This window comes from Leiobunum rupestre, chromosome 1, assembly GCF_980474605.1.
Source record: "Leiobunum rupestre chromosome 1, qqLeiRupe1.1.hap1, whole genome shotgun sequence".
Classification (NCBI taxonomy): Eukaryota; Metazoa; Arthropoda; class Arachnida; order Opiliones; family Sclerosomatidae; genus Leiobunum; species Leiobunum rupestre.
In genome coordinates, this window is record NC_143384.1 from 31038356 (window position 1) to 31048974 (window position 10619).

The window sequence follows — 10619 nt, forward strand, 5'->3', positions numbered from 1 at the left end:
TATTATAATACCCAGTTTGGTTGCAAGTCCAAGTCTCCGAGTCGGAGCTGAATGAATAAAGGTTCTGTAAGAAAACCGGCATTAAATGAATAGGCAATGTCCTACTTATTGTTATTATGTTACTTATGCTAGGAAATAAGAAAATAAATTAATAAAAAACGAACACACGAAGTAGTAATTGAAATGACCGAGTCAGGAGTTTTAAAGAATCGTATTTAAAAGACCACTTCAATGGTCTAAATTGAATCCGGAGATATCGGTATGCGAATAATCCGCTAGGCTAATACCTAAGGAACCACCTAAGCAAAGTCCACTTTTAATGCCTTTAATTCAGATGTCCGAGTTACAATGTGTAGGCAAGCCCTTCATGCCAAACACATACTATTACAGTTAAACTCATCAAGTTTTAATTGAAAGGGGAGACTGAAGAAACTGGGAAGAATTCCCTTTTAGGCAGTTGTTCCGAATTTTCACCTGGGGTGTTACATTCTGGACGAGTTTTCAGGCCTTTATTGAGCAATAACCCTGGTCTAAATTCAGTGTAGAAATATACAGTTAGCCGAAAACTCTTATAGTTCTCAGATTGTATTTTCTCTTTTTAAACAATTATTGTGACTATTTGAAATAGTAGGTGTAAGGTCTTGTCTTATTTACTTTTAAGGAAAAGTTTCTTTAACATTTTACTTGATAAAACATAAGTTACGTTAAGCCTATTGGCGCAGTAGTTACTCACATTTAGCAACTGATGACATTGCTATTATGCAGGTTCGTAGCTAGGAAAATTGGGCCCCAATGCAAGATGGGCCCCTGTGATATGTCAATTTTTGTGGGTTCTAATGTATGCCTATTTACGTTGCCTATATATATATGCACAAGAAAAATAAATTATATTCTATATATATATATATATATATATATATATATATATATGCACAAGAAAAATAAATTATATTCTATATATATATATATATATATATATATATATATATAGAATATAATTTATTTTTCTTGTGCATATATATATATATATATATATATATATATATATAACAACACAGGTTGTTATACTCACTACAAAATCCGCTGTATAAATATATATATATACAGGTAGGAAACCAACGATACTTTTCCCAGTACAACGGTGCCCTGCGGGTTGAACACTTCTACTGGCGCTGGTAGGTCCAAAATCTAAAACTACTGCAGTTTCCGTTCTGTAGGATTGGTGGTAAAGAAAGATTTGGTTGACCCTTTTTGCGCTTGATGCAGCCTACTTGCAGGAGCTAGTAGGCCACACTTTGAAGCTCTCTGGCGCTCTTTTAACTCATCCTAGGTAAATGGGAATAAAACAGGCATACTTCTCAACTCACCCGCTACAACTCCTTAACATTTTTGCATGTATCGGTAGAATAGACTTCATCTGAAATATTATTTTCTTCGATACCCTCGCTTTCCAAAATTTTGTTAGTGAAATTGGTGTCAAGAGATTCAATTACATTTCATTTGATGCTTTCTTAAAACATGAGGTTAACTTTGGAAGCTTTTCAAGCTCTTCGTCCGCTACTCGCTTCAATTTTCGTTTCAGAGATCCACTTTTATATTTTTTGACCCTGTCCATTGCCACACACGGCAAAAATAAGACTTTTTAATAAAATAGTAGCGATTTTAACGACGAGTGGTCAGGCCGTCCTTTAAAATTTATTTTTGCTAAATATAAATAAAAAGGCAATGAAACGTATGGACGGACAATGTCGTTAATTTAGTAAGATCGTTTATATATGCATAAATTTATATTTCAGTCAACTTGGAGTAAAGTCGGATACACGAAATAATATGAGTGATTGAAAGACTGCAAACTATAATACTAAGTTGTTATATAGCTCTTCGTAAGTTCGTATTGACCATTGAATTGGGAATAATACTGCTAGAATTACAATTACGATTTCGGTTGCCATGGTTACGCGGGACCTGTTCTGATAAGACTGTACGAAATTCATCTTTATAATTAGGTGGTAGCGCCATCTATATTTTGCAAAGTTGTATGGCTAAAAATAAATAATTATTAGCAAACTCACCGTAACTTGAGTTAAAAAGGATTGTGTTCACAGAATAAAATTATTTTTAAACAACTTCAAAGGTTTGTTTGTTACGAGTAATCATACATTTCAACTTCGCATCAGATTCGCGAAAAAATTCAATTGCAATATAGTTACAACCACTAGAGACAGATGCCGCCACGGTAGAGCGATAAAGTTGTAAAGTCTCCTTATTGAACGAAATTGGTATTGACTTTCTGTATATATACGGCATTCTTTCGTGAAACAGCCGATCGGACAGTCGACTAAGTTAAAGTTTATGGGCCCCAATGCACCATTTTTTGCGCTTTATATTTTAGTAATTTTTAATTTTGGTTTTTTAATTCAATAAAAAATATCAACTGATATTTAGTATATCACATTTAATCTATAAAAACGTGAAAAAATACCTTTTGGCGTAAAAATGTACTTCGGGTGTATCTCTTTTCTTTTTTCGAACACTATCGTCCACTCTTAGCGATACTTGTTTTTTTTTTTTTTTTTCAAATAACCTTGGACGACTCCCTTAGCGTGATTGGTTTACGGGGGCTAAAAATCAGGCTTTTTACCGATCCTCTAAAATCCACTATCCATGGATAACCAACTGAATTTCAGGCTCTATCTTTATTTTAGGTCTAGAGCGCCAGCTTTTGATCGGAATGCAAATTTCTTTCATAAATATTATTATATTAATTATTAAATATGTTTTTTATACATACGTTATTTTTATAATATTAATATAAAAACTATTAATAGTACCGATTTCAAATTTGGAAGGTCAATTCTCTATACCGGGGGACATCAGTTTGAGAAATTTGAGCGTTTTCGGTAATGTTTTTCACCAATTTTGAAAAATTATTTTTCGACCACTAGGTGCGAGATAAAAAATTTCTATTATAAAGTTGTAGGCCGTCATCGAAAACCCTTAAAAATTGTTCACTCGACGAAAAACAACTTATTTATCAGTGAAAATTCGAGCTTGAAAAATTTACAAGTTGGTGAAGCCAAATTACGATTGTTTGAAACGGTAATTGAAAAGGGAACAAGTCTAATACAAACGTAGTAGAGTTTTCACACTTGAAAAAATGTACACGTTTGGTTTTTAAATGCAGATATTTTATTCACATAAATTTTTACAAAACATTTTCAATAATATCACCATTGGCTGCAACACAGGTTTGTGCGCGGACAATTAAGTTCTCAAACGCTTTCTCTACCATTTCTGGTGTGACGTCTCGGCAAGCACTGATTATTCGTCTAATGAGTTCCTCCCTAGTTTCAATGGGCGTGGCGTATACCTTTGCTTTAACGAATCCCCAGAGAAAATAATCCAGCGGTGTTAGGTCAGGTGACCTTGCTGGCCAATGCACTGGACCATTTCTCCCTATCCACCTTTCAGGAAACTCGTTGTTGAGGTGCTCAGTTACTTGCCGGGAAAAATGCGGAGGGGCGCCATCTTGCTGAAACCACAACTGACGTCTTTCAGCCAATGGAAGGTCGTCGATTGCGTCACTCAGTTCGTTCTGTAGAAAATGTAAATACCTTTGGCCGTTGAGGTTCGTCGGCAGGAAAAAGGGACCAATCAAACGGTTTCCAACAAGTCCAACCCAAACATTGACCCGTTCAAATTGAACCTGGTGATGATATTCAAAACCCCAATGTGGGTTGATGTCAGACCAAAGATGGCTGTTTTGATGATTAAAGGGCCCATCTCTAGAAAATGACGCTTCGTCGGAGAACAAAACATGGGGCAAAAATTGTCTATCTTCTTGGACAGCATTTAGTAACCAGTTGCTAAATTCATAACGTCTTTGATGGTCTCCGTCAATTAGTCCTTGGTGGAGCGTAGCTCTGTATGGGTGATAGCGATTCTTACGAAGAATTTTCCACACACGATTTGCAGAACAACCCAAATCAGCAGCGGCGTTAGCGCAACTGTGACGAGGATATGCCACAAAGTACGCGAGTACATTGTTCTCGAAGTCTAAATCCGGTTGACCCAATCCGCGAAACCTAGGTTGCAAGTTACCAAATTGATTGAAATCGTGAATTGCTCGTCTTACTGTATTTACAGATGGTGCTCCATTTGGATGTATTTCTGCGAAGATTTCAGTCACTCTTCTAAGGTTTTGCGCTGCTTCTCCATAGTAAATGGCAACTATCTCGGTACGCTCAGCTACTGAATAACGAGGCATTGTTCGAAATATTATCAAACACTGATAATAATCTCCCAAAGTTTTCCTTTAAATACCCAATGCATGTTTAGGATTGACCTATAGCCTCGTGTTTTTTAAATCCGGTCGTTTTTTTAACCAAAGTTTCAACTGGATTAGGTAATTCGGTTTCAATTATCGTTTCAAACAATCGTAATTTGGCTTCACCAACTTGTAAATTTTTCAAGCTCGAATTTTCACTGATAAATAAATTGTTTTTCGTCGAGTGAACAATTTTTAAGGGTTTTCGATGACGGCCTACAACTTTATAATAGAAATTTTTTATCTCGCACCTAGTGGTCGAAAAATAATTTTTCAAAATTGGTGAAAAACATTACCGAAAACGCTCAAATTTCTCAAACTGATGTCCCCCGGTATAGAGAATTGACCTTCCAAATTTGAAATCGGTACTATAAATAGTTTTTGAAAAAAAACACTTTTCCGAGCAAAAAAAAAGACCCTGTATAGCATATTAATTAAATTTCCTTTATATTATTTTGTTGTTGTTTTACCTGTTAAGTAATTTTACTCATTATTAATCAATTGTATGAAAATACACATTTTAGTGGTCACATTATCATATTTTTAAAATGTATATTTAGAAGCAGTTAGAAATGTAGAAAATTTGGTATTTGTCAGTTGCCATTGTTAATACTTACGATTTCACCCAACAGATGGCGCCAATGAGTTGATTTGGTAGGACTAAACATGGAAATGAAAACTGGGACGGTTCGAAATTCTTCCTCTCGCGTAAATCGGTTCTTCACAAAACAATAAATATCCTATTATGTATTCAAGTGTTGTTAAACAACTATTCTGCTTGACTCCGATTAGTCGACTGTTTTAGGGTCTGTGAAAAGATCTCGTGGAGTGGTAATACTTCGTACGATAACGCAAGCTACGAATAAACGTAGGCAAAAACTAAAGCTATTATTTAAAGCACCATTAACTGGAAATTTTCATTTGTTACCAGCTGGCAAAGAATAAACATTACTCGTAACAAACAAGTTAACATTTGTATTTAAAGAGCTTTCGGGCTTTTATCCAAGTGTTGTTGGATAAAGCACTGATCAGCAACCAGATGGAATTGAAAACGTTGCTAGTTTTGTGTTTGGTTTTCGCGCTGCTGTTGGCTCTGCAAGCCGACGCCAAGAAGAAAGACAAAAAGAAGAAAAACAAGTCGTCCGAAGAATCCGGTGAAGATTCCTCCGAGGAAAAGGACAAGGACAAGAAAGGGAAAAATTCTGGCTCAACCACTCCGGGGCCAGGTGGCGAAAAAAGTGCCAGCGCTGCCGAAAAGGGTGGTGGTACTGCACCAAACAGCTCCTCGGGCGCTACTGGATTGAAAAACGCCATGACACCTGGATCAAGTCCCTCAAGCAGCAACAACAAAATGTCACCTGGTAAATAGTACTATCAGTGATTATTGTTTAATTCGTTTGTAATGATAGATTTGGATTGAAATTAAAAAAATATTGTAACATTTTGGTGTTTTTATTGATAATAATAATAATAACAAAAATAAATGCTATCGAATTTTCAATCACTAATTTAGAGATAAATGTATTTATATTTTCGAGATAATAACTATGCTCGAATAGTAAGCTACTTCCCTCTATAAAAATTAAATTAAAAATACATTTTCAGCGAACTTCAAGACCATATGTTTGACTTTGAGTTGGAGATGGACCATCATCGCAATAGTTTAATTAAAAAACTAATTATGCCAAAGTTCGCCTGAACAAAATTCCCAGAGACCAAAACCTGGAAACGAAAGGGAAAGCAATTAGGCAAAACTTTATAAGCTTATTTTATTTCAAGGCCAGTAAAGTTAAAAATGTTTATAAAACTGTAATTTACTTAAAAGTAGATTCTGGCGAACGTTATAATTTTCAGAGTTGTTTAATTAAGTAACTTATATTATGTCTCTGAAATAATAAATCAACTCTAAAATGTCGAAAACCGATCGAAGAAGCTAAGAAAACCAGACAACGTTGCATACGATGCAGCGTTGCCAACCTGATTGAATAGAATTATCGTACCAACACCTGAAAATTATCGTATTTCAGTTCTATTTATCGTACGCTTCAAAAATATCTAGAGGTCTGACTAGCGAGTAGAAAAGGGGGGCGAAATTAAAAAAGGGAGTGGTTCTTCTCTCTCTTTAGACAGAGGAATAGAGAATCACCTGCAACGTTCAGTAGCGGCGCTAAGGGTGGGCTGAAGTGGGCCTTAGCCCCCCTGCATTTCTGAGTGAGGCCACATATTTATAATTAAGAGGCCACATATTTCAATTTATGAATTTTCTTTATCTCTAGAAATTTGTTTTATTGCCAAAAAACGTTTTTCTGGAATTTTTTTTTTGAAAATCAATTCGTATATTCAAGAAGATAGTAGACCATAAACAGATAGATTTGGGAGGAAGGGAGCAGAAATTGAGAGATAGTTGAATGGACAATAGAAAGAAAAGAAAGGGGGTTTAGGGAAATACCCCGGGAATGCACGTGTCCCCTCTAGGTCGGATACAAGGTCAGTGTGTCAGAATTTATAGCCCGGTGTACCTAATAACAGAGACCATACCACCGGAGGCCTATCATCATAGTGCCCTACGTCAGCGTCCACCTAGCCCGGACAGTTGACAAATCCAGCATGGGTAGCAGAACCCTACTACTGATGGTCGCACCTTTGACGCAAGCCACTCAACCCAGCAGAAGGTGCAGCAATGGGTGGACCAATCCCCACTTCGCTCACAGCAGTGGGAGTAAGAGTGGATGCTGTAGCAACTCCAGCCGACACCCTACCTACGTAGGTAAAGAGTCAAACCCTTTGGAGAGAGCTCCTAAAGGGGAACGACGAGCACACAGCAGACCAAGTAACCCGGCACAGCTGGCACCGAAGATCCCAGTTTTACTCCAAAAGGCCGGGAAACAGGACCACCGTGCCCGCATATGGAGGCATGCCGCCCCACAGCAGGCTACCCAATCCGCCGAGGCGGCCAGTTTGCACGGACCCTCTCCGTTAGCATGAGACGAAGCTCATTATCCAGCCCAAACCTGACCAAAGTCGGAGGTGAAGATAGGACCATTTGATCAGAGCAAACATCTCCCAATGCGCCACCGCCCTTATGGGTTACAAGAGCCGGACCCCGACTCCCGGTAAGGCCACCAGTTCTTGCACACTCTTACCCATTTAGGGCACGGATACAAGGTCAGTAGGGGGTCCAGTAAACGCAACGAGAGCCGCAACAATAAAACGACCTTACTCTTCTGGCTTCCTAGAAAATTTATAAGGGGTCACTAAAGTTGTAAGTGACACAAAATACTTAGCCCACGGAGCCCACCTGTGGAAAACCCTAAGAGCCGCTACTGGCAGCGTTGCCATATACGTACTATGATTATGGTACAAATACCATTTTGCATAATATTATAAATGGTACTATTTTTTTGAGAGCGTACTGTAATTTAGCGTCAAAACTGGTATTTTTCAACAACGTACATAACAAAAACTCATTCCTACTGAATTATTCTCACAATTGTCAATATCGTACGTTGTAATATTGTACATCCTACTGAATTATCGTACAATTTCCAATATCGTACGTTGTAATATTGTACATCCTACTGAATTATCGTACAATTTCCAATATCGTACGTTGTAATATCGCACATCCTACTGAATTATCGTACAATTGCCGATATCGTACGTTGTGATATCGTACATCGTACGGAAGGTGAAATTATCGTACAAAACGATAATTATCGTACAGGTTGGCAACGCTGATACGATGTTATGCCACGTGATCATATATTAGTTTCAATTTATTTTTACTAGATGGCGCGGATATGCACGATTCCACTCTAATGGCGGCCTTCTAGTTGGTACATCTCGCCCCAATTCGAACTTGGTTCCCGTTAGTTAATTCGTCCTTGTAGTCATTCTCCTTAAGTATAATTATCTATCAGGGTTGGCAAAAAACCGGCTTTTACTAAAAATTAAAAAGCCAGTATAGATTTAACTGGATAAAAAAAACCAAGATGAAATCACCGGTAAAATTTTTTATATCAGGCCCTAATATCTATTTCTACTATAGTTAAATTAATGTTGATGTTTTTAGCAGACGATTCTTAGAGTGCGACAGTGCGTCCGAATCAGGGTTGGACATAAGCGAGGGGTCCGACACTCTTTCAAATTTCGTACACGCCAGTGATTTGAAAATTTCCAAATTTCAAATTTCTGATTAAATTTGAGAAAATCTTTTCAAATTTCTCAAATGTTTGGGCAAATTTTAAAATTTTAATCGATTCCGACAAATTTCTCAAATTTAATAAATCTTATGAAATTTGATGGTTTACCGCAAATTTTTATGAAATCTTGCAAATATTTGTAAATTTGAATTGAAATTTTAGCAAATCTTGAGAAAATTCATAAATTTCTACGGGAAATTTAAGAATTTTTCAAAATTTACAAATTTACAAAAATCACTGCGAAATTTTCTTCGCCCTCGCTAAGAGGCAATATCCGAGCTCGGCTTTATAGGGCTGTCCGAGGGTGGGTGACTTGGGTCGATGGGGTCGGCCCTCGGATCTACCATAGGGGTTGCCGAGTGATCGTTCACACACTATATATTTGTAAAACAAATGGGATTTCTACCATCAACTTCGAGCGCTCAACTTAGTCTAACATTGTTTTTGTATGAATCGTAGTCCTACTTCACCCACCTATACATCGACCTTGAATTTTGCCCCGTTTTGGTTTTTGTCTCAGTTGTTCGCTCGTTTTTACACACAATCATAAGGATTTGTGTGTATTAGTCTCACGTACAGTGTAGCCGAAGCCGAAACCGCCGTGTCGCGCATATCTCTTCAACGGTTAGGGCTAAAAGAGTCAATGATATCTCGTTCGAATGTACATACATCGCCTTTGATAGCCTTTCATAAAGTTTTCAAATCGGAGCCCTAGAAGTTGGACATTTGTCCAATTTACTATTTTCGGTGGTTTCGCTTTATGTGGTAGATATTTTATTTACAATTAAGTCCGATAACGTTAAAAAAATATTATTGGATAGGTTAGGATTCAGCGGACGTACAACTTCAGTTGTATCAGTAAATATTAAATTAAAGTATAGTTTTCAGGGTAATTTACGGGACCCCAATTTTCGTGGTTTTATATTTTGGCTTAAAAATCTACATACAGTTCCTTAATTCAACTCCGATTTTCATGAAAGTTATATTCTTGAATAGCTGTAGTTTACATATAACCTAGAGTTGCAAATACGTTCCTTAATTTTATTTCTAAGTAAGGTTTTTTTGTTCAGCGTATACGGACCCTCGCAATTTCCAACATTGTAAATCCGCGTGTTTATAGAGGTCTACGCGCCCGTTTCCCTCTAGCGTTTTTCAAGGCCGTTCAGAGTGCGCCGCACTTTCAACGTATGGCCAGAAGTAACACTCAACGGCTGACTAGTAGTAACAAATAAGTGTGATTAGAAGTAAAAAATAAGAGTGACACTGATCGAAAGAATCTTCGATGTTTTCAAAGTATGACTAGAAGTAATTACAAATAAGTGTAAATACAATTATGTGTGACCGTGGAAATATATTGGTTGTGATACCGGCGTTGCAGGTAATTGCTGTGAATAGCTCAAACAAACTTAACAAATTAGAAGGATTGTGTGTATTCTGACCGTCGTACGTCTTGTTGTTTCTTGCTCGGTCCAGAATTAAAGATATTTCGTCGAATTTACAAATTAAAAGTACTGTTAAACTCTTGTCTATCGAAAAAATACTACCTGAATATTACGTTAAAATCCGAGCGGTAAAATCCCGGACATGTTGGTAATATCGAAATGTTGATGTACTACCCTTTAGTCATAATAAACCGAGTAATACACACTTTTAGATTGATAAGTTAAGTAAATTCAATAAAATTGGCGTCTTCACATTAAAACGCAATTATTAACACACCTTTGGAAATTCAAAAGCTTAGATATCCCTTAAAGAAATACTCTGGCTTTGTTGCTTTAAAATTATATAAATTTCAAATTTAAATATCTAACTGCAGTAAGTTTCCTAATTACAATCTTAATTTGCGTTTCTCATAAGCTTTGGTCACACGTTGGAATCAATTTTGAAACGGTTTTGGACCACTTAGGAAGGACGGTGTTACGTAACGAAAACGATTTCGAAGCCCTTTGAAACTGTTTGAAGATAATTAACGCGGTTCACACTAGCCTTTGAGAACAGTTTCCGACCGTTTTGGAATGGTGAACTTGATTTTTTTTGAGCCACTTCGATAGAGTGATCGTTGAAAAATGAAATTATACTTTTCAAAACTA